Raw genomic sequence first — 23,165 nt, 5'->3', positions numbered from 1 at the left:
CACTGTTGGTTTGACTAGGTACGATGAAACATAGTAATCGTCTAAATTTGGTTCTCAGTTCCGAATAGCAGTACTTTGAATTAACAGGTGTCTGCTTACCTTTTTTTTAATGTTGAGGCGCCTCTGACGATTACGTCTGCCTCCTCGTACCGGTGTATGGGTCTCTCTCCCGATCTGTCGGTCGGGCCGGAACCCTCTGGACTCCCTCTTTTCAGCGTCGGGGTCACCATTTGAAGGATTCTTAATCTATGTGTCTATTCCAATATGTAATGATGGTATTCAATGACACAAATCTGTGTTCTAGAAAGAGTGGTCTGGAGTCGCAGAGGTCCGATAATATCAGCTTTAATGCAGCAGTTGGAAATCAACAAGTACAGAGCTCTGGGGTTGTCTAAGTTTCCCTACCCGCAACAGAGTTTGGGCTGGTTCACGTAGTCCAACTGGCTATCTGTCCCTCCACAGCATATATTTATACAGTGCAATTGAAACACACAAGTATTAAAAAAGGGTTGAGCTTGTTCTCTCGTGCGTCAGGGAGTTGTTCTTGCCTACGCGCGTCCCACCTGCTCGGGTGCCGTCTCCACCCGGTTTCAAGGTTGTTTCTGAAAATGAAGAGATAGAGACACAAAGAACAGCCTGCTTCCCACACCCAGTGTGAGACCCAATGTTTAAGCCTGAGCACACTTTTAAGTTCATAACTTTAATAAGCACAATGCATAACTTTAATAAGCACAACATATTCTTTAATATCAACTCTAACATGGCCTGTATCTTGTATTGAAAGTGCTCGAAAATTAGCTTGTCTAATGTATGGTGGACTGAGAAAACATATTTGTCAAAGCGGAGCGAGCGGATGTCGTGGGAGAATTCCTACTGTGTTAGATTTACTGCTTTAAATTGAAAACGGAGAAGAAATTTAGAGTAAAGACAAGTTTCTTAACGTCTGTGTTCAATATCGTCAACTAAAAGTAAAAACTTTTCAGTTACGAAGCTTTTGTTCGTAGTAACGCCAGCTGCAGTAAACCTTTCATCACCCCGGTTTGGCTGTTCGTGACAGTCGGATATGACAGTGTTGAGCCTCGATTTTTGCAGATTTCTGTGAAACTTTCTTAAAGAAAAATAATCTATCTAGATTATGTACACTTTAAGTTCAATGTACATACCTTGTTTGGCCAATTTGGTCGATTGTGGAAAAAAGTAGAACCGTTTTTAGTTATGGAGAGCCATCGCGCTAGCTTGGAATTGCGTTATCCCACTCATCACTTCAGTGGTCATAACTTTTAAACAAAATAGTCTATCTTAAATCTGTCTGCTGTTCTGAATTCACGACAAAAGTACGCACATTTCATACGCTCTAACTTATCCTCTATCTTGTAGTGAAAGTGGTTAAAAATGAGGTTTTCTAAAAAAGTTATGCAGACGGAGAAGACTTTTGTCAGAATGGCTCCATGAAATCGTCTTGATAAAGGATAATTTGCCTAACATGATCATATAAATATTTACATCATTAGAAAGCCCTAAATCTTGTCTTCAAAATGGTATAAACAGTTCAGGTATATTATTTGAAAAAGTCTGCATATTCAGGCAGGAAAGTGTTACGCCGTGGCTACACCAAGCACGGAAATTTTACGTGCGGAAAATGTATAAATAGACTGGCTTCTATTTTTATTATTTTCCTCAAGGTTTGCGTGGACCTTTTTACATAGAGTCTGGTAATAAATCTATGAAATGTAATCGATTATTGTATATGTTGCTGTAAATAATGAAAGAAGCAATAAATCCGATTATTTCCCAAACCCTCAAGAGCCGTTTCCATGGATATTTAACGTTTCTAACGATTTTAACTTAGCTTTTTTATTTGAAGATAGACAGTTGTAAGTAGATTCAAGTGTTACTAGTAAATAATAAGATAGTTGACAGTGTTCAGGATGGATGACTTTATATTAATACATGAAATTGAAATACGAAGAGAGCTTTACGACCACGGTGACCCCAAATTCAGTACAAGGACAAACGAAAAAGAGATGCCGGATGGAGGGCTGTTTCGGAGGCAGTTGGGATAACTGGTGAGTAATATACTATAAGCAGCTATTTAACTGTCCAATAGTGGACATTCCTCAAATCATTATGTGTAGCATTACTTTAAAATTGTGTTACTTAATCTAGTGCTAATTCTGAGAATATATATTTTTAAGTGGAAACTGAACTAAAATGAATCATGTTGTCAACAAGAAAGCTTTAATGAAAATACATTCAAAACTAAAAATGTCTAGAGAGAGACAGGGAAACAGACATAGAAAGAGAGAGGGGGGGGGGCAGAGATTGCCCTGTTTATAGTCAATATATATTTACAAAAAATATATGTACAATGTTCATCATTTCATCCAAACTTATTAAACAAAATTATTTACACATTATGTACACTATTTACACTTCCTTCTGGGAAGTTAAAGAATTCACAGAGCAACTCCCGAGTGTGAAGGGCTTCCCTAGGTCCTCTATTGCCACCCATGTGTCTGACACTCTCTAGACTGCTTTCTCCATCCCTTTGACTCTCTATCAGCTCTCTGTCCCTACCTAGGGTTGAGCAAATAGTTGTGGAGCACAAATGCTGCCATGACTATCGTGTCCACATGACACGGTAGCATGCATATTCTTGTATGGAACACCCTCCATCTGGCAGCAAGAATGCCGAACGCACACTCCACAGTCATTCTTGCCCTTGATAGCCTGTAATTAAAGATGTTCCTTGGCCTTAAAGGTTGCTGCCAGGGTAGGGTCTCATAAGGTAGCGTTTTAAAGGAAACGCAGCATCCCCTACCATCATAAAAGGAACATCACCGTGCTGACCATATCCAGGCAGGGGGGCGTCTTCTGGCACATTTAAACTTCTTTCATTCATTCCCCTACCCAGTGCTGAATTGGCGAACACCCCACCGTCACTAGCACGGCCAAAATCACCAACTTGAATAATTCGAAACCTTGAATCTGCATCCACTAATGCCATCAAGATTATTGAAAATGTTTTTTTATAATTAAAAAACTGGCTACATGATTTTTTAGGAGCTTGGATGACTATATGTTTCCCATCTATGGCTCCGATGCAATTTGGGAATTGCCATCTTCCCCAAAAGCCCTCTGCAATCTCTCTCCATGCTGCCTCAGTTGGTCTCGGCATTTGTGTCTCCATCATCTTGATGACAATTGCCCTACATGTTATATAGACAGAGTCTGCCACAGTTTTGCGTCCTAGCCTGTAGGCAAAAGCCAGACTCCTAAAGGACTCTCCGGTGGCAAGGAATCTGTAGGAAAATAGATAATTTGTTAAATGGTTTGCAACATACATGAGTTATTGTTACAGATTTTTTTTTATATTATTCAATTATCTGGCAATTTATGTCAACAGTTGTGAAGTGCCAAGGTCGCTGGAGGGACCTAAGGGACCAATTATCAAAAAAAAAGGTTCAACCACGGAGTGGATCGGCAGCAGGACCCCAAAAGGAGTGGAAATACTCCCAAGCCCTTTCCTTCCTTGTTCCCCACCTTCAACCCACGAGGTACAGGGCAAACACTGAAAGGCAGTGATGGCACACTGATACCCAGCACATTATTTTACATATGGCACAAGTTCCAAAGAACTGAAATGTTTTTCTCATTTCAAGAATCAGCATACATTTACCTAGACTATAAATGGTTGTGCATTTAATTTATGTTTTAGCTCTAGAAGCAGCCTAGACCAGGTTGATGTGGATGATTGGGAGGCATTGGACCTGAGCCATGGAGAGGATGTGCGGGATGAACAGCTGATCAACATTTTCAACCTGGTTCTTCAACCAGCAGGGTAGGGCTGTGCAATTGTTTTCCAAATCTAATAAATAATTGTGTTAAATAATTGTAATTTCAATGTTGATTAAAATAATCGTGATTATCATTTATTTTCCATAATCAAGCAGCCCTACAACAGACCTGCCGCGCGCAAGAGGGCCTCAGCACCTGCAGTGTCATTGGAGGATAGGCTGCTGGCTATGGTCCAGGAGCCTCCACAACCGATGTTCCATCGTGTGCCACAGGAAGAGGATGAGATGTTGCATTTTGCCCTCAGTCTGGTGCCATTGTTAAATAAACTAGAGAGTGTACAATTTCTGGGGAAATTGTAGGGTGTGCTTGCTTGCGTCGGTTGCACAGGGGTCAGTTTTTGAATGACATTTTTACAACTGATTTCTGTATATTTTATATGAAAATGCATACTTATTATTTATAAAGATTAAATAGATTTAAAAGCATTTTTTTTGCTGCTCATTTACAACTGAAAATACGAGTGAAGTGTAGAATTAAATAGATGTCTTCTCATTTCCCCTGCAAGAGGCAGCCTCATCGTTGAATCAAAACTAATAAATTTGGCAGACCGGTGTAAAAATGGACCTAATCTCTATGACTTAAACGTCATTTTAAGTTTTTCCCTTCTCGTGATATTTTCAGGCATGTAGCCTACTCATTGCTTTCATTCATTAATAAAGAACCCCCTTTGAAGATTATTCTACGACGTTACCCGGCAGTAGAAGATGGAATCGCGATTCAGACAGTCCCATCTGCTAACTGAAAATATGCCCCCCAAAACGTAAATAAGCTTGACATTTATTCAGTGGAAAATCGCTCATTCATAAAAAGCTCACTGGTAGCGATCATTGTCAGTAACAACGCAAAATGCGATATAGCCCTGTGTGGAGAAGCTGCCCCGGTAAATTGTACTACTACGGTACAGTACTAGTAGACTACTGCTGTGTTCGTCTTGGTAGCGATTGCGTTGGTTGAATTGGATTTAACGTTCCGTTGTACGGTTTAGGCTGAAATTAATTATTTTCATGAACAGATTGACAAAGTTTAGGCTGTGGCAATGAAGTTCAGGTTAGTAGTCAGATAGTTTCACCTATTGAAAGACTTTTTATTTAAGTAAGGGGAGTGCCGAACATGTTCTGTCGCCGTTTGACTTCCTAAACAGCTGTGTAAGTTAGATGTTTTTGTTGTTTGTCTCGCGTAGGCTACAGCGTTGCAATGAGCAACACTGGTTTGAAACCACAGGTAATGATAATTTCACCAACAAATCGTTTACTTGTAATGTAATGTCATAGTAAATCCTACAAAGAAAATGTATTTGTGAGGAATGTTTATTTTAACGATTGAAAACAGATGCATCATAGACCACTGTGGTATGTGTTGCCCGGGCAACAGAGGCTAATGTCATGCTAATGCTTCAGTGAAATAGTAGACTACCGTTTCCGAAAGTAGATGTGGGCCTACTTCCTTAATAATATCAGCTAATATTGTACATTACATTTCATAATTGTGTTTCACATCACAAAGTAAAATGAGTAAATAGTTATCACCCTGGCCTCTTTGCTTGTGGCGTTTCTGCAGCTGCCTTGCAGTAAAGCTATAGTTAGCCTAGCTATCCCCCAAGTTAACAGATGCGAAACGAATGTTCTGCTACAGGTATTCACGCGTGTTTTCGTGACGTTAGTAACGTCAGTGACTGTGGCTAGCAAATTAGCCACCGTTAGCTTCACTTTTCACCACAAAAACGCAATTTCTACTTAAACCATGCAACGGAACGTAAATAAAAATACAACCAACGCAATCGCTAACAAGACGAACCTTTTGACACCGCCGTTGTGTATGTATTCCAAATATTGACTGATCCTTAGGGGGGCGAAAATAAATAATAAATAAATATATATGTGAGAGAACAAAGGTTGTGCCCTTGCCGAAGGCAAAGCACACCCAATAATAATATATATGTGAGAGAACGAAGGTTGTGCCCTTGCCGAAGGCAAAGCACACCCAATAATATATATGTGAGAGAACAAAGGTTGTGCCCTTGCCGAAGGCAAAGCACACCCAATTATGTGGGCAATGTAGAACAGCGGACAGATTCGATATTTGATCTTTTGTTAGTAATGGCCATTCTAGTGACGCTACTGTCATCATGGCTGCTAATAGAACGGCGAAACCAGGTCACATACGGTCTAATAACTATCATTCATTACCTAGCTACAAACAAATGCTTCGTAACTGAAGAGTATTTACTTTTTATTGGCGATATTGACAACAGAGGTTAAGGAACTTGTCTTTAATCAAACTATGGTCTCCGTTTTCAATTTGAAGCAGTAGATCTAGCTTATGTAGGAAATTTTCCATTGCATCCTCTCTCTAGCTTCACGTCTTCGGTTATTATTCAAGCCTACGGTGTTAATACAGTCTGTAAAGATACCACTTTGACACACTTGCAAGAAATGATCCGCTGGTTAGATGTAGCATGATATTATTATTTAAGTATAAAAAACTCACTAGGGACAACGACAACATTGGCAACCCTGCACTATGAATTATTATTTTGATGTCATCTTAAATTAAGTGTCTGAACAGGACTGGGTGTGCAGGCACACATGATTAGTTTCTCCTCCGTCTTGAACCTGAAACCTAGATTCTAGGTTAGAAATGTTGCCAGTCTGTTGCCAATGACCAACGGTCGCAACGTTTTTCCAGCAAGTTCAGGTCATTCCAGTGTTGTCCTTTTACCTTCAAATTCGTTCAACCCAGACTTCAGCAACTGGTTTTCTGCTAAATTTTCACATTTTCCTGCAGCTCATCTTTCTGAATTTTTTCCCTTATTGTTTTGCATTTTTCTTCTTCTTTTCTTCTCTTTTCTTCTGTTTTCTGCCTTCATCTTGCTCCAGGTCCTTTCAAAAATACCTTTCACAGCAGTACCTTCCAACTGCCAGTACTTTTGCATTTTTCTTATATTTTCTGTACTTTTCTGCCTTCATCTTGCTGCAGGTCCTTTCTAACATACATTTCAGGCCTTTTGAAACTCCAGCAAATAATTTTCTGCAAAATTTTCAAATTCTTCAGAATTATTTATCTTTTTGCATTTTTCTTCTCTTTTCTGTAGTTTTATACCTTCGTCCAGCTCCAGCCCCTTTCAAAAATACCTTTCAGGCGCTTCAGCTTATAACTTTCTACTACATTTTCACAATTTTCCGCTTTTTTAGCATGGTCAGCTATCCCCATTCAGGTTTTCAGCATTCTCACTGCTGTTTCGCAAGAACAGCCTTTTCTAGTTATTATTTATTTTTGCCCCCCTAAGCCTCAGTCAATATTTGGACTACTTAGAAAACCTAGGTGTCAAAAGTTTCGTCTTGGTAGCGATTGAGTTGCTTGTATTTTTATTTACGTTCCGTTGCGTGGTTTAAGTAGAAATTGGGTTTTTGTGCCATAAAGTGCCTTCTGTCAACGAAGGGTACTCAGTGCTAGCCTACGTCACTACGTCAGCACACGTTAGCAACGACGCATGGATACAACGTGAAAGAGACGTTCTAGCACGCAAGTTGGAGCTTGGATTATGAGTGAAAAATGCCAACTCCCAAAATTACCAACCATCTCGGATTTTTGATTTAGGTTGTGAAAGTCTTTGTAATTTGAGCGAGTGCGGGTCACCCGTGAGACTACCTAGGCGGCAGCCATGCAAGCGTCATAGTAGTCAATTCTACACCAAAAAACAGAAGGACGGCAATGATATGACTATTGTGAAGACAGCCAGATGGTGAGATTTTAATGTAGGTTGCTGTAAAAACTTTGATTGGTTTGCTACGTGAGAGCCCCGTCAGCCTCCGTTGACGATTGCGTCAGCTGTTGTCGATCTCTGATGAGTATTTTCTTAATTTCGTACCAGGGTCAATTCTACATCAAAAATCAGAAGGAGGGCGAGTTTTAAAGATATGGCGATTGCGAAGACAGCCAGCGGGTCAGCATATTTTTGTGATTTGTGTAAAACTTGGAATTTGAGTGACACCGCGGCTTGTTTTGACGTTAGCCTCAGTCAGACTCGGCTCGCCCACTGGCAGTGTAGTACTGTCTTCAATGCCACAGCTAAACTTTATGTCAAAAGAAACGTTCGCATTTCCGGCGCTTTCAAACAATCAGTGAAATGTGGAGCAACAGCAGCTAGCTTGCCTCTAGCAAACTTATTTTGAATTAGCCATTTCCCCCTACATTAATGTCAAACGTATTTACGTTTTGGGGGGCATATTTTCAGTTAGCAGACGGTACTGTTTGAATCGCGATTCCATCTGAAATATAGGCTACTGCCAGTGACATTGTTACAGTAGCTTGTTTCAAAGGGGGTTTGCAGCTGTTTCAAAGGGTGTTCTTAATGAAATATGCAATATGAGTAGGCTAAATGCTTGAAAATATCACTAGAAGGGAAAAACTTAGAAGACGGACCCACCTGCAACCGACAAGCAAGCACACCCTACAATTTCCCCAGAAATTGTACCCTCTCTAGTTCTATTTGTATTGGCATTATTTGGTTAATGCTAATACACTGTTGAGTTTCCCATCTTACTTTAAACCATAGGGGAATTCGTTTTGGTTGTTTGGCCAATATTTAACCCCCTACACAGTTCTCTGTTGAAGGCAGGGCTCCAATTGACTTACAATTCTATATGTATGTGTAGGATATGTAGTTATGCTAGTTTGAGACCACAATAGCTATGGAAATAAGAGTGAATGCAATTATGGAGGGCGGCTTTGTCCACATACAATTTTTACATTGTGTCCATTTCATAACAACTTGTATTTCTAATGCTGAGAAGTAGCCTAGCCTGAGGAATAACTTGTCCCGCTACAATTAATGGACAAGGCGCAGGCATACGGAGGCAAGTTTTCTGCCGAGTTGAGTTATACATCATGTCTCAAGTTAAATTCCACCTACCAGGATAAGAGCGTCTGCTAAAATGACTAAATGTACCAGACAATCGGAAACACCAGCACCCCCCACCCCCGTCTCCCGGATTTCAGTACCCAAACGTTGATGTGTAGGCGATGGTAATCTCACACCAAACTTTTGAGAAATATTGAGAACCCTGTGACGGGCACCAACTTTCCACCAGCTTTAATTTTGACATTCATATTCAAAGTTACACAGTGTGCCCATTAATTATCCCTGAATCCCTGTGTGCTAGCGAATAACTGATACACCCACACAAATACAAACTCCTATTCCAACTTTCTTGCGATGAAAGAAAATGTAATATGCTGCCTTTCAGAAGCAAAAGCAAATCTAAGTGACTTATTTGGTTATAAAAAAAGAAATCAGAATGGTCCATTGTAATATACTTACGGTAATTCATATTGATAGTATATACTGAAAGTTTCTCATGTGTCTAACAAGTGTCTTTAAATGTTTTATCGTTGTGGTTGTCAGTTAAACATGTTTCAATCTGTTGGACCCCTGGCGGAAAGAAGCAAACGTTACACCATGAGTTAAATAATATCGCAAAACGTAACACCGTGAGCTGGTCATGAGGTTCCAAACAACGCCGGATGTCGCAGTTTTTTTATATTTTTACGTATATTATTGGTTCAACATCATGTCAATCATAGCTCAGAAAGTTGCCAAGTGTTTTCCAGCAACTATGATGCTATCACATTAGCTGTAGGCTTATTTTTTTTACCGTTGCAGCCTCATTTATATTCGCTATACGTCCGAGTTTGTACAAACGCCCATATGAAGCTAATGCACTTCATAGGATTAAATATGCTATAAATAACATATTCTTCTTATAAAGGTATGTAGGCGTAACCGGTTAGTAAATCTCACCGGAATCTCATTCTAAGAGCCCATCTGAAACGTCCAACGAGAGGTTTAAAAAAGCGGTGTAAGGTTTAATAAATGTTGAGCTGTGATCTTCACAACCACCGCAGGGGAGACGTTGTCTCCTTTCGATCAGCAGAGTCACGGGGGCCCTTCCGAGATGCACGAGGAAAAACCTCTTGTTGCGCTTACGCAGCTGACCTTCTCCACTTCGGATCCGTTGATGTGTAGGGGTGCATGCTCCTCCTCCTGCCGCTTCCTATAGTCCACAATCATCTCCTTAGTCTTGCTGACGTTGAGAGAGAGGTTATTGTCCTGACACCATGATGTCAGGGTATCAACCTCCTCTCTGTAGGCTGACTCGTCACTGTCAGAGATGAGGCCCACGATGGTTGTGTCGTGAGCAAACGATAACATGTCATAAAGATGACATTTGTCACTTTCTCTATTGGGAAATTATTTTTGCGACAATGGTGGCGGGTCACACGTTCCCTATGGCTTAGATAATGACATGGCTAAAAAACGTGAGACTACATCAAATTTATAAGGCGAGGTGTTCAAGGCGTATCGATTTGATTTGTCTCTCATCGTTCCAACCATATAAATTTGATTGGGTCCAATTACGCCTTCCTAATCGGGAGATCGAATCAAATTTATAAGGCGAGGTGTTCAACGCGTATCAATTTGATTTGTCTCCCGTTGTTACAACCATATAAATGTTATTCAATGTGAGTCCAATGACGCCTTCCTAATTTGACGGCCCACGATCCCGCTCGGCCTTTGGGGCGAACGCAGAGATGGGCAAAAATACATAAAAAAATTATTTGGATACAAAATACAAAATACCACTCAAATAATACAAAATACCACTCAAATAAATGTGTTAAAATAAACTACAACATACTGGTGCGAGAAAATGTAACAAAATACAATACATGTATTTTGTATTTAAAATATAGGAAATACTTTTTCTGGATTTTACGTTTTCTCACAATTTGGTATAGCAGAGCATTCAGGTTTGGGCTTTATAATGTACACAAAGCTCTGGTGAACCCCACAAAAAGAAAGAACAGTCACAGAATGTCAGTGTAACTAAGCCAAGCTATTTAAAGACAACAACTTGATTGATTATGTTACATAACCAATACATATACATAATTTATGTATATATCCATCCATCATCTGCCGCTTTTCTGGGGGTCGGGTCGCGGGGGCAGCAACCTAAGCAAGGAGGCCCAGACTTCCCTCTCCCCGGCCACTTCCACCAGCTCTTCCTGGGGGACCCAGAGGCGTTCCCAGGCCAGCCGAGAGACATAGTCCCTCCAGCGTGTCCTGGGACACGCTGGAGGGACACGTCCCAGTGGGACGTCCCAGTGGGACGTGCCCAGAACACCTCACCAGGGAGGCGTCCAGGAGGCATCCTTATCAGATGCCCGAGCCACCTCAACTGGCCCCTCTCGACGCGGAGGAGCAGCGGTTCTACTCTGAGCCCCTCCCGGATGACCGAGCTTCTCACCCTATCTCTAAGGGAGAGCCCGGACACCCTGCGGAGAAAACTCATTTTGGCCGCTTGTATTTGCGATCTCGTTCTTTCGGTCACTACCCACAGTTCGTGACCATAGGTGAGGGTAGGAACGTAGATCGACTGGTAAATAGAGTGCTTTGCCTTTTGACTCAGCTCCTTCACCACGACGGACCGATGCAGAGCCCGCATCACTGCGGACGCCGCACCGATCCGCCTGTCGATCTCGCGCTCCATCCTTCCCCCACTCGTGAACAAGACCCCGAGATACTTGAACTCCTCCGCTTGGGACAAGATCTCCTCCCCGACCCGGAGATTGCACTCCACCCTTTTCCGGTCGATAACCATGGCCTCAGATTTGGAGGTGCTCATTCCCATCCCAGCCGCTTCGCATTCGGTTGCGAACCGCTCCAGTGAGAGCTGAAGGCCACGGCCCAATGAAGCCAACAGGACCACATAATCTGCAAAAAGCAGCGACCCGATCCTGAGGTCACCAAACCGGACCCCCTCAACGCCCTGGCTGCGCCTACAAATTCTGTCCATATAAGTTATGAACAGAATCGGTGACAAAGGGCAGCCCTGGCGGAGTCCAACCCTCACCGGGAACAAGTTTGACTTACTACCGGCAATGCGGACCAAACTCTGGCACCGGTCGTACAGGGACCGAACAGCCCCGATCAGGGAATCCGGTACCCCATACTCCCGGAGCACCCCCAACATGAGCCCCTGAGGGACACGGTTGACTGGCTGGGCGAACTCCCATGCACCCTCCAGGACCCTGCCGAGGGTGTAGAGCGTATAGGGTGTTTATGTATATATATTTTTTAATTAATGGGACTTAACAGCCCATAAATGTACAAACTTCGATATATTTATTAATTCAATATAGTCTCAAAATGATCTGATAATGTTATTGTGTGGTTTTCAAAGCTTATAATAAATAGTTGTTGAAAATTCAAAATTCTCTCTCTCTCTCTCTGTATCTGTCTCGGCATGGGTGGGAGAGGCGTGGCGGAGTCAGGGTGGCACAGAGAGAGACAAGCTTTCGTCACGCTTTGACAAATCCATGTGTGTTTTCCCATCGGCATAGGGGAGTGTGTGTGTGTGTGTGTGTAATCCACACTACCTGCCCCTCCACAGGGATGCTAACACAATAGCAGTGTTGCATAGGTCCTTGATAAAGTCCACTACTGCACCTGGAGAGAGGACCCTCCACGTGACAAGTCACACAGACTCCCTCACACACACACACACACACACACACACAAACACACACTGAGGCATCAGAGGGTGAGTAGGAACACACACACACACACACTGAGGCATCAGAGGATGAGTAGGCACTCACACACACACACACACTGAGGCATCAGAGGATGAATAGGCACACACACACACACTGAGGCATCAGAGGATGAGTAGGCACACACACACTGAGGCATCAGAGGATGAGTAGGCACTCACTCACACACACTGAGGCATCAGAGGATGAGTAGGCACTCACTCTCACACACTCACTCTCACACACTCACTCACTCTCACACACACCTAAATCTATATAAGCTGAGCAGGGGAAACTGAAGCATCAGATCGTTCAACTTTCTTTACAAAAAATAAACTTACAAACTTCAATACAAAAGTGAACAGGTAACTTAACAAGTGAGTTGAGATCCAACTACTGAGTAGCCAGTTTAGTTGCCTTTAAGAACAACTAACCTTTCAAATATTTCTGGGGTTAACCGCCTCCTGTGCGGATGGAATATTATTTCTGCAGACGAACAGTCTCTCAACCGGAGCTGAAGAAGGGAGGGCTGTGTTAAATCGAACAAAAAGGAGCTTGATAAGTGGGTACTGCTGAAGAGAAAGCAGGTCTTTTCTGGTGTCCTCCAGAAAACGAAGGGTCTCTAACTCAGCTTTGATATGAAGACTGAACTCGTGAACTGTTTTTTGATTCGTAGAGAAAGTATTTCGAGTGTTTTAAATACAAAATTACTCCACTATAAAGTATTTTGTTACAAATTGGTGGCCAAGCCGCAAAGCGGCGAAGCCACCTTAAGGGTTTCTACCTTTTCTTATAATTGGTGGCCAAGCCGCGAAGCCACCATAAGGGTTTCTACCTTTTCTTATAATTGGTGGCCAAGCCGCGAAGCGGCGAAGCCACTTAAGGGTTTCTACCTTTTCTTATAATTATTATTATTATACATCTGCCATGGGAGTCTGAGGCAGCCCCTAGAACCACATGCTCAGAAGTTGTGAAATTTGGCACACTCTTTGGGACCTGTCCCCTCATCACTTTCACCAAGTTTCATGTCTCCCATTTCAACCCTCTAGCGCCACCAATGGGTCAAAGTTGAAGGTGTGTTTACACACGTTACCTTTGAACCATATGCCGCATTTTCCAAAATGAGGTATCATTGGATTCCCTGGATCAAGACAAGTTCAACGCACTCTATGACGTCATACCCAGTCATATAGATTCTCCGCCATTTTGAATGTTAACGAAAAGCGTTTTTTCGCTACTCCTCCTACAATTCTTGACGAATCTTCTTCAAAATTGCCACAGATGTTCTTCAGACCAAGCCTCACAAAAGTTATCCCCTGGAGCTTTGATTTTCGCAACCGTTTGTTAGTTACAGCCAATCAAATTCAGCAACTGATCCGGAAAAAGGGAAGTGAGGTCATATCTTAGTGAATCTTTGATGCATTGACTCCAAACTTGGTGTATGGATTCATGACCCTGTTATTAAGAGGTCCGAAAAAGGTAGGGTCATTTGAGCTCTAGGGGGCGCTACAATAGTCAAAACTGTGTTTTGACCAATAACTGTTGATTTTTTTGTCGTATTTAAGTGATTCCTATGTCTCGTGATATTTTAGGAGATCCCGTGTTTGACGCATGTTAACGCATGATACCTGACCAATTGATGAGGCCGCCATTTTGAATTAATGAATGAAACTTTTTTCCCTACTCCTACACAATGTATCCAATATTCACCAGATTTGGCACAAACTATCTTCAGACCACAATCACCTTGACATGTCAAAATAGGACTGAATTACAGCTGTTGGGGCAACAATTTGGGCCAAATCTGACCATGCGTGCCACAGGAGAAACAGCTTACTTTTTGTATACAGTAACTGTACACAGCAATTCCTAGTGCTGAAAATGGCTCACTGGGGTAAGACAGGCTCCTTTGAAGTGCAAGGTCGTAGGTTCGAATCCAGCCAAAGTCTTAAGCATGTCATGATACTGGTTTATCTGTTTAGTGATGCCAGGTATGCGACAGTAGCTGTCGAGCAGTATAATCATAATGGTCACGATAATGTTTCATTCTCAGGGGATTTATACTCAGAGTCAGATATATTGTGCTTTGTCGATATAGTGATGCTACATCTAGCCAGTGCATCGGATTTCTTGCATCATAACTTCTGAACAGATTCGTCATAAATCACAAGATTGGTCTCTTCTGATTCTACGTGACATACTAAGTCGAAATATATCACACTGTCCCGTGTCTGCCATTTTGGGCGTCGGCCATTTGGAATTTTCATAAAAACAAACACCTCGTTCGCCGTTGCTCCTATTTTCATGGACATGTAATCAAATCATTTTCAGACCACAATCACCTTGACATGTCAAAATAGGACTGAATTACAGCTTTTTATACTTGGGTCAAATCTGACAACGCTTCCCACAGGAGAAACTGCTTACTTTTTTTTATACAGTAACTGAACACAGCATTTCCCTGCAGTGAGAATAGCTCACTGGGATAAGACGGGTTCCTCTGAAGTGCAAGGTCATAGGTTTGAACCAGCCACAGTCATCAAGCATGTCATGATACTGGTTTATCTGTTTAGTGAAGCCAGGTGTGCCACAGTAGCTGTCTAATAGTATAATGGTATTGATAATGTTTCATTCTCAGGGGATCTATACTTAAGAAGAGTCAGATTTATTGTGCTTTGTAGATATGTGTCCTCTAACCTCTAGGGGGGCGATCCCGTGTCTGACACATGTTAACTTGTGATACCAGCCGAATTGATGCCGCCATTTTGAATGAATTAATAAAACGTTTTTGTCCTACTCCTCCTACAAAATGTATCAAATATTCACCAAATTTGGGACAGATTATCTTCAGACCACAATCACCTTGACATGTCAAAATAGGACTGAATTACAGCTGTTTAAACTTGGGCCAAATCGGACAACCGCTTGCCACAGGAAAAACTGCTTATATTTTTACCCAGTAACTGAACTGTGATTTGCAGCACTGAGAATCGCTCACTAGGATAAGTTGGTGTCCTGGCAACGGCAACGTCAGAGGTTTGAATCCAGCCAAAGCCGACGAGCTTGTCATGTCTCTGATTCTCTGTTTAGCGAGACTGTAAGCCACTGCAAAGGAAGCCAGGTACACCGCAGTCGCTAGTTACCTGTAGTCAAGCTACAAGCTATAGTCAATGCAATCCTCACACAAACTATCAAAATGATTTTAGATTTTCAAAACCGTTTGTCCGGTACAGCCAATCGAAATCGGCAGCAGAGCCGCCCAAACAGAAAGTTGTGTCGTATCTCAGCAAATCTTTGATGGATTCACGCCAAACTTGCTGCGTGTACTCGCAACACTCTTCTGAGGATGTCAAAAGTTTCTTCTGGGTCATCTGACCTGCTTGGCCACCCCATTGCTGCTTGCAGCTATATTTAGGGTTCCTCCGGTAGGAGAACCCTATTGTTATTGGTGGTATTATTAGGATTCCTCCGTAAGGAGGAAACCTATTGTTATTGTTAGTTTTATTATTATTATTAGGATTCCTCCGTAAGGAGGAAACCTATTGTTATTGTTAGTTTTAATAGGATTCCGCCGTAAGGAGGAAACCTATTGTTATTGTTAGTTTTATTAGGGTTCCTCCGGTAGGAGAACCCTATTGTTATTGGTGGTATTATTATTATGTTTTACCCATGGGAGTCAATGGCAGCCCCTAGACCAGTACCGTAAAAAGTTGTGAAATTTGGCATGTTGAAACTGCAGACCATTAGTAACTACCATACCAAACATGGGCCATGTGAGACAATAGGTGGCGCTACAGGCCACGCCCCAATATGTCAATTTTCAAATTGATGCCATTTGCAGGCCATAAGTCCCAAAATTCTGAAATTCATTACATATGCCTTATTTCTCATGAGGAATAAAAAAGCCTCAAGAAGCTATAACGGCCGCCATATTGAATTTGTCTGTACAATAAAGATTAAGGAAACGCGTTTTTTCCCTACTCCTCCTACATTTTTGGTCGAATTTTCTTCAAAATTGCCATAGATGATATCCAGACTGAGCCTCACAAAAGTTATCGTAGGGATTTCTGATTTTCAAAACCGTTTGTCCGGTAGAGCCAATCAAAATCTGCAACAAAGCAACCAAACAGGACGTTTGGTCAAATCTCAGCAAATCTTTGAGATATCAACACCAAACTTGGTATGTCACGTGGAAGACACTACAACATGTTACCATGTGCAAAGGCAACTTCATACCTCTAAAAATGATTGATATAAAGCAAATTGAATTTATTGCTAATGCTAAAATAATGCTTTACACATCCGCCGGCCAAAAACTGATACTCTGATTCAATCACTAGTTCATATGAAGACTCTTGAGAATGTTGAGTACACAAATCTGAGAAAAAGTTGACTGTAACATGAAAACTCGATTTTTAGTGAATATTTGAAACATGCATGCTTGGCTAATTTCTAGGGCTGTTTCCCCAAATCCTCTCTCCCTTTGCTCATGTGCGCGCGTGCTCCACATTCTCACACACACGCATGCTTTCTTGAAAATGTGTGCTGACCACGCCCCCACCCTCGTTTTTTAGCCCCTGTTTCATTTCGCTTCCAATCGCAGCTCGCTGTTACGAATATAAATTATTTTTCGGCGGCCATTGTTGTTTCCTGTGTCCCGTGAAAGTCGTGTCCCGTGAAAGCCGTGTTGAAGGCAGCCACTTTCGGTAAGTCCTGGTTTTACACATTTTAAGCTAGAATTAATGATTGGGCTTGTGAAAGTACACTACTCTTGAATTATGGTGAAGGTTTACCACTTTTAGACCTTTTAGATCGTGATTCTGAAGTGACGGAAAACCGAACTCGAAAAGTAGCTACTGTAGCTCTAGCTTTTTTCCTCTGTGTTTTTAATTAGTGAGTCATTTTGCATCTCGGCGAATTGTTCATCAAAAAGGTCGAGGAGAGCAGCCTTTAGGAGAAAAAGCAATTCCCCACAGACCTGTCGGCTCATAATGGTGATTTTTGGCGTGAAAGTCTTTGTAATAAGCCTATGCGGCAGGGAGACTTTTTCAAGGCGAGCCTGTTTCATTCGTCATATGCCCTGAGAAAGCGACCTACGTTAGCCAGGCTAGTTTTGCCAATTTCGGTAAGTCAGGCTATTTAAAGGTCTCTTACAGTCAGAATCACTGTTTACAAGCAAAGGTCGAGCTGGTCTTTTGTCAGATGTGTATATATTGACCAGTTTAGAGGTAAATACTCTTGCCAGAGCCTGGAATCGAACCCGTGTTTCGAGTGACTGCATGGGTCTCCATGAGGTCAACACATTTGGATTCAAGTTCAAGTAATGACACTGCATTTCACAGTCAAAACTGAAGTCTGTATCAACACATTTGGATTCAAGTTCAAGTAATGACACTGCATTTCACAGTCAAAACTGAAGTCTGTATCAAGTGTAGATGGGAAAAGCTTCATTTTTCACAACTGACATGGACCCTTTCTTCACTTTGACAGGTCTGGAGGGTCATGCAGAGGCCTGCTCAACAGAGTTCAACAGAGGATGCAACAGACTCAAGGATGGTGAGATCCACACAGACCCCTTGCTGGACTACCCCTCTCTAGCTGGACAGCTTCTCTTCAGCCCTGACCCCAGAACAGCTTGATCCAGCTGGCCTGCCTGCCTACAGGGACAGTCACCCCACAGACACAGTAGCTCTGCAGCCTGCTTTTTTGAGGACATTGATGAAAAAGGACAAGCCAGCATTACTTTGATGAAAGTCTAAATGTTTAATCCTTTCCATGTGCCAGTATGCCAAGCTGCTGACTTTGTGTCTTAACCCTTGTGCTGCCTTCGGGTCACATGACCCAAAGGTTCATAACGAACCATCGTTGTGTTTACCCAATTTTACCCAATACAAAAACAAATAAAAATCATTTTCTTTTAACCTTCGCAATGTGGAGGGTCTGAGACAGCCCGACGGTTAAAAGAAAATGCTTCACTTTGTTTTTGTATGCGGTAAAGTTGTCACAATACGACGGTGGGTAACAATGACTGATGGGTCAGAATGACCCGAAGAGAACACAAGGGTTAAGTGATGAAACTAGTTCAAGTGATAGACTTTTGACCTGAATCCAATGATTATTCATCTGAATAAAAACCACTCAAGAGAAGTACTGCTTCTTGGAGCATTTGTGCTCCACATCAGTACATCTCACACATTTGCCTTTGTTTCCATGGGATTCATGGAATTGTTAGTTTCTGCTCCACCATTTCCACCCTAGTGTAATAATAAGTATAATTTAGGACAGCAATTACATTTTTGTGTTATCCTTCCGCATTACACACATTTAGTCAATGTTCTTAAACTCAACCGATTATTGTCATATTACCATACTGTTCATATTGAACAGACATCAGTGTTTACTTGGAAAGATGACTGTATATTTCCACTTTTGATTTGTATTTCCATCGTAAGTTTGGTCTTTAATTTCATTTGGAAGTGGTATTAAAAGGTCTTACATTGAACTTGTTTATACCTGTAGACACCCTGTGAAGCCCCCACTGCAGAGACAGTTGGTGACAGAGAGGTGCAGACATTAAGTTAAACATGCCTTAAGAATAGAGTAACAAATAGAGACTAAATGTGTAAATGGCTGTTGAAACTCAGTTCTCTGAGTTGGTGCATGTCAGTTTAGGCAAAGGTAACCTTTTAAACCTCTAGGTTTAAAACAAATTCAGATTTGATTGGAACTCTCTTTTATACATTTATAGTTGGATTTGACATTTAATTCATTTAGCAAGTTGTTTAACTCAAACAACCATAACACGGTACATATGGTATACAAAGCTGCAGTCAGATTTGGCGAAATTGTTAGCTTGGATGTTATCTTTACATATAGATGGGGTCTTGTTGATGCGCACGCAGCTTCAAGGCAGAAAGACGCGTTCCATTTCACTTTTACTGTACCTACACCTTTAATGTTCCCGCCATCCCCCCATTTCTGAATAAAGTTCGACTGATCTGATTTGTTGATTTCTGTTGCTATGAAAACCAGTTTAGCCAAGCTAACTAACATTGTTTTTAGCTAGCTTGCATTACCATTCAATTGCTAACAAAACATTAGTAAAAAATAGCTTGCTAATCGGGCAGAACTTGAACTCGGGCAGGAGACTCTGAGACCTCAGCGCACCACTAGCATCTCGTCATATCACGCAGTCGGAGCACAGCTAGATAATCAGCGTCAGCGCTCTTGGGTACCCAGCATGCAGTGCGGCATGTTAAAAAAACAACAGCTACGCAAGGGATTTCAGTTGTTGTGTTCGTTCAGTTAGATGTTTGTAATGTTATTGGCCGGGTTTCCCAGATTCGTTAAGAAGCTCTTAACGCTAAGAGCTTCTTAGGAGCGTTCTAAGAGCGTTCTAGAGCGTTCTTAGAACGCTCTTAAGAAGCTCTTAGCGGCCATTGTTTGTTAGTTAATATAATCTTGTTGGTCACCTTGAGTGTGCATGCTGTGTAGTTTAATGGGAACAGAGAGTCGGCCATTTTACTATCACAGGCTATACTTGCAAGGAGCTGAACGTGGGCTGTGCCCTAGACCAGACCAATTGCCTATGAGGCTAATCTTGATTCTGGATTGACTGAGATTCTGGAAAGAGATCTACTCAAGAAGAGAGTCAATATCTGTGGTTTTCAAGCCATCTTTGAGAAAGTTTGAAAACAATGTTGCGGTTAATATGTTTTGATTGTGGGAGGCAACTTTTGGACTACACATAAACCTCATGCGGCCACCGCACCACCCGCACTGGCAAAGAGGGAAACAGCATGGATGGGGAAAGTGTGTGGGCAGAGCAAGCAGTAGTAGTACATAAACTACACACGTCCTTTACTAAAGTGTATTCTGACTTTCATAAAGTTATTGTTGTAATCAAAGCTTTTAAAGAATGGATCTCTGCATGATGGGCCTGACCAGAGCACAGGTGGCCTGACAGAACACGCTTCAAAGTTGTCACTTTCAAAAGGGTGGCATTTTAACCCTGTCAGTCCAAAATGTCTAAAAGTTGGTACGCATGCCTTATTGCCAATGGGGAACAAAGAAGTCTCAAGAACCCATAATGTCGGCAGCATGGATATTTCTCGACAGTGACAATTTGTGAAGAATTTCAAAAAATGACTTCAAATCAGCCATTGATCCAATTGTCTTGAAATGTTGTGTACATGTATGAAATACATGTCTGTGTCATGTCAATTTTGTAATGGTTTGCAATGCTGAGGAGGAACCCGCCATTGCTGCCTGCAGCTATATTTATTATTATTATTCTAGTTCCATGGGAGTCAATGGCAGCCCCTAGAACCCTTGGATAACTTTTTGTGAAATTTGGCACTCTCATTAACCCTTTGACGCGTACGAACACACCGGTGTGTTGAGTCCTGGCTGGTCCCTGGAGCGTACCAACACACCGGTGTGTTGGAACGCGTCCTTTAGAATGTCCAGTTTGGCTTATTACGTAACAATAAACTCTTCAGCATTAGCCTACGCGTATGTTATAAACATGAATCTCAATTTACTGTATATTTTGAGAAAGTTTACCTTTATTATCCATAAGAAAACGTTCAAACAATTTAGTTTAGCTAATGTTAGCTAACAGCTAACCAAAAATAACTCACGCTTTACTCACGCCACCTAGTAAACCATAATATTATCCGTTTTCCTTGACTTGGCTATCGCTTTCAACAGATTTTACTATTGTACAACCAACCAGAGATCGAAATAATAGATATACGTTCACAAATATGCATCTAAAACATCTGACATTCGTCTGTCTTTCGTCTCGTTTTGAGCTACTAGAGGCCATCTTTGATTTTTTTGTCTTCCGGCAACAAATATGACCCTTGATGATGTACCCCTTGACCCCGTACACCTCAGTATTTTCTCGTGAGAAGATTAGGTCATCTCGTTGACCATTTGACACCCACAATGCAGAGTACTGATCAAAACAAAAAACATGGCAGCCTACATTATCGTCATTAGCCAAGTTAGCTTCTCGAAAGCTACACTACGATAATATATCATATCAATTCACTGTGGATTCACCTGTGTGAATATTTAAAAATCGGAACAGTAATGACAGTACTAAGTTATTTTAATAAATATTTTAATAAGTTAAAAAGCCCACACCAACACGTTTCTTAATTTTTAACACGTATCCTTTTACTCATTTCAGGTAGCTAATTACATGTCCAGGAAAGGGTACAATCTCGTCATTGTCACGTTACATATCAATGAATATCATTAGCACACAGCTATAAAAAATATCACATCAAAATTATTTAAAACCTTACTGTGTAGGGGTAGGCAAAGCTTCCGTCAACATATCGGCAAAAAGGTACAGCATGTTTGAGTTGTGTGATGTACTGGCTATGTTTAGGACATGATCCTTTACACAGGATCCACTATGGACATCCAGGATCATGAAGGGCTTGGGATTTCTGGATCTGTTGTCATGACAAGTCAACTGGTATTTATTGTCATCATATACTTACAGTACACAATGAAACAAAACAACGTTCTTCCAGGACCTAGACATAACCTAGACAACTACAACAACTGTGTGGAATTAGGTCAATAAAATTGGTCCAATAAGACAAGATGAAATTTGTGACAAATGCCTCAAAACACCAAGAAGTGGGGATACTGTGAATGTAAACAAGTAAGCTAGTGCAAGGGAAACTGAATGTAAACATAACATACTAATACCATAATACATGGACATCAGTTATTGAGGTAGCAGCAATATGCAAAAATATTGAGTTTGATGATGTACAGGAGCGTGTGGGGTGCATGGGTTTGTCCACAATGCGTGTGGGTTTGGGGATGCAGCATTTGGTATAGATGTTTGTGAGGGAGGGCAGAGAGATCCTGACTATCTTCTCAGCTGTCCTCACTGTCCTCTGCAGGCCGTGATGCAGCTCCTTGGGATGCTCTCTACAGTCCCTCTATGCAATGTGGTGATGGTGTGGGATGGGAGATGGGCTTTCAGCCTTTGCAAAAAAATAAACATGCTGCTGGTACATCAAGGAATTAGGTGTTTGACGGTCTCGTTGATGTTCAGCAAGGAATGGTCACTTTGTGCTGACCGTACTTGCTCGACACCTGAGAGAAGGCCATGTACTATACATGGACAATTTGTACAGCAGTGCTGTCATGTTCTGTTTCTTGGAACGGGGCCTGTGCAGGCCAACATTCACCTGTAAAATTATAGGGAGATGTTCAAGATATAGAAAACGGTCAACAGCAGGCAATCAAGTGGTATGACAAGTGGTGCGTTTCATTACCCTATGAAACATTACAGTCATACATTGCCGTCTTGTCATTTCAATAGGTTGTTAGATTGAATAAGCATAAAGTCTGGTTTATTCTACATGTCGTCCATCAACTAGCCCTAGCCCAGATTTTCCAAACAAATTACACTTGCCTCTCATTTTTGCTTGAACTGTGGCCTGACAATAAATGAGGAATACATTTTCTATCAACACGGAAATTAATGACAGTAGATGGTAGCAAGAGATCACAAAACATAGCCATCAATATAGAATGGATGTCTGAATTATTGTGTTTGCTTTAATTTGACTAAACATGGCAAGTTAGTAATCGCTAGTTACCTGAATAATACCCTTTACTACGAGCTAGCTAGTAAAAACATCAGATAGTGGAAAACAACCACAGGTCATGCT

At 41.5% G+C, this 23,165-nt stretch overlaps 2 long non-coding RNA genes across 2 annotated transcripts in view; one reads left to right on the top strand and one right to left on the bottom strand.

Moving 5' to 3' along the window:
- The first annotated feature begins 1,901 nt into the window (after positions 1-1,901).
- LOC134037793 (uncharacterized) lies at positions 1,902-4,083 on the top strand. Its single transcript, XR_009932579.1, has 4 exons — positions 1,902-2,066; positions 3,407-3,557; positions 3,719-3,841; positions 3,954-4,083. It is a non-coding gene; the product is annotated as an uncharacterized LOC134037793 (long non-coding RNA).
- An 8,478-nt stretch (positions 4,084-12,561) lies between these two features.
- Positions 12,562-23,165, bottom strand: part of LOC134037547 (uncharacterized) — a 198,987-nt gene continuing 188,383 nt past the window's right edge. Inside the window, exons 2-3 of the long non-coding RNA XR_009932537.1 lie at positions 12,802-12,849; positions 12,562-12,607 (exon numbers count right to left, since the gene is read on the bottom strand). This is a non-coding gene — a long non-coding RNA (uncharacterized LOC134037547). The remainder of the gene's footprint in view (positions 12,608-12,801; positions 12,850-23,165) is intronic.

This window comes from Osmerus eperlanus, chromosome 17 (assembly GCF_963692335.1).
Source record: "Osmerus eperlanus chromosome 17, fOsmEpe2.1, whole genome shotgun sequence".
NCBI classification, from domain to species: domain Eukaryota; kingdom Metazoa; phylum Chordata; class Actinopteri; order Osmeriformes; family Osmeridae; genus Osmerus; species Osmerus eperlanus.
This window is presented reverse-complemented; position numbering and strand designations above follow the sequence as displayed.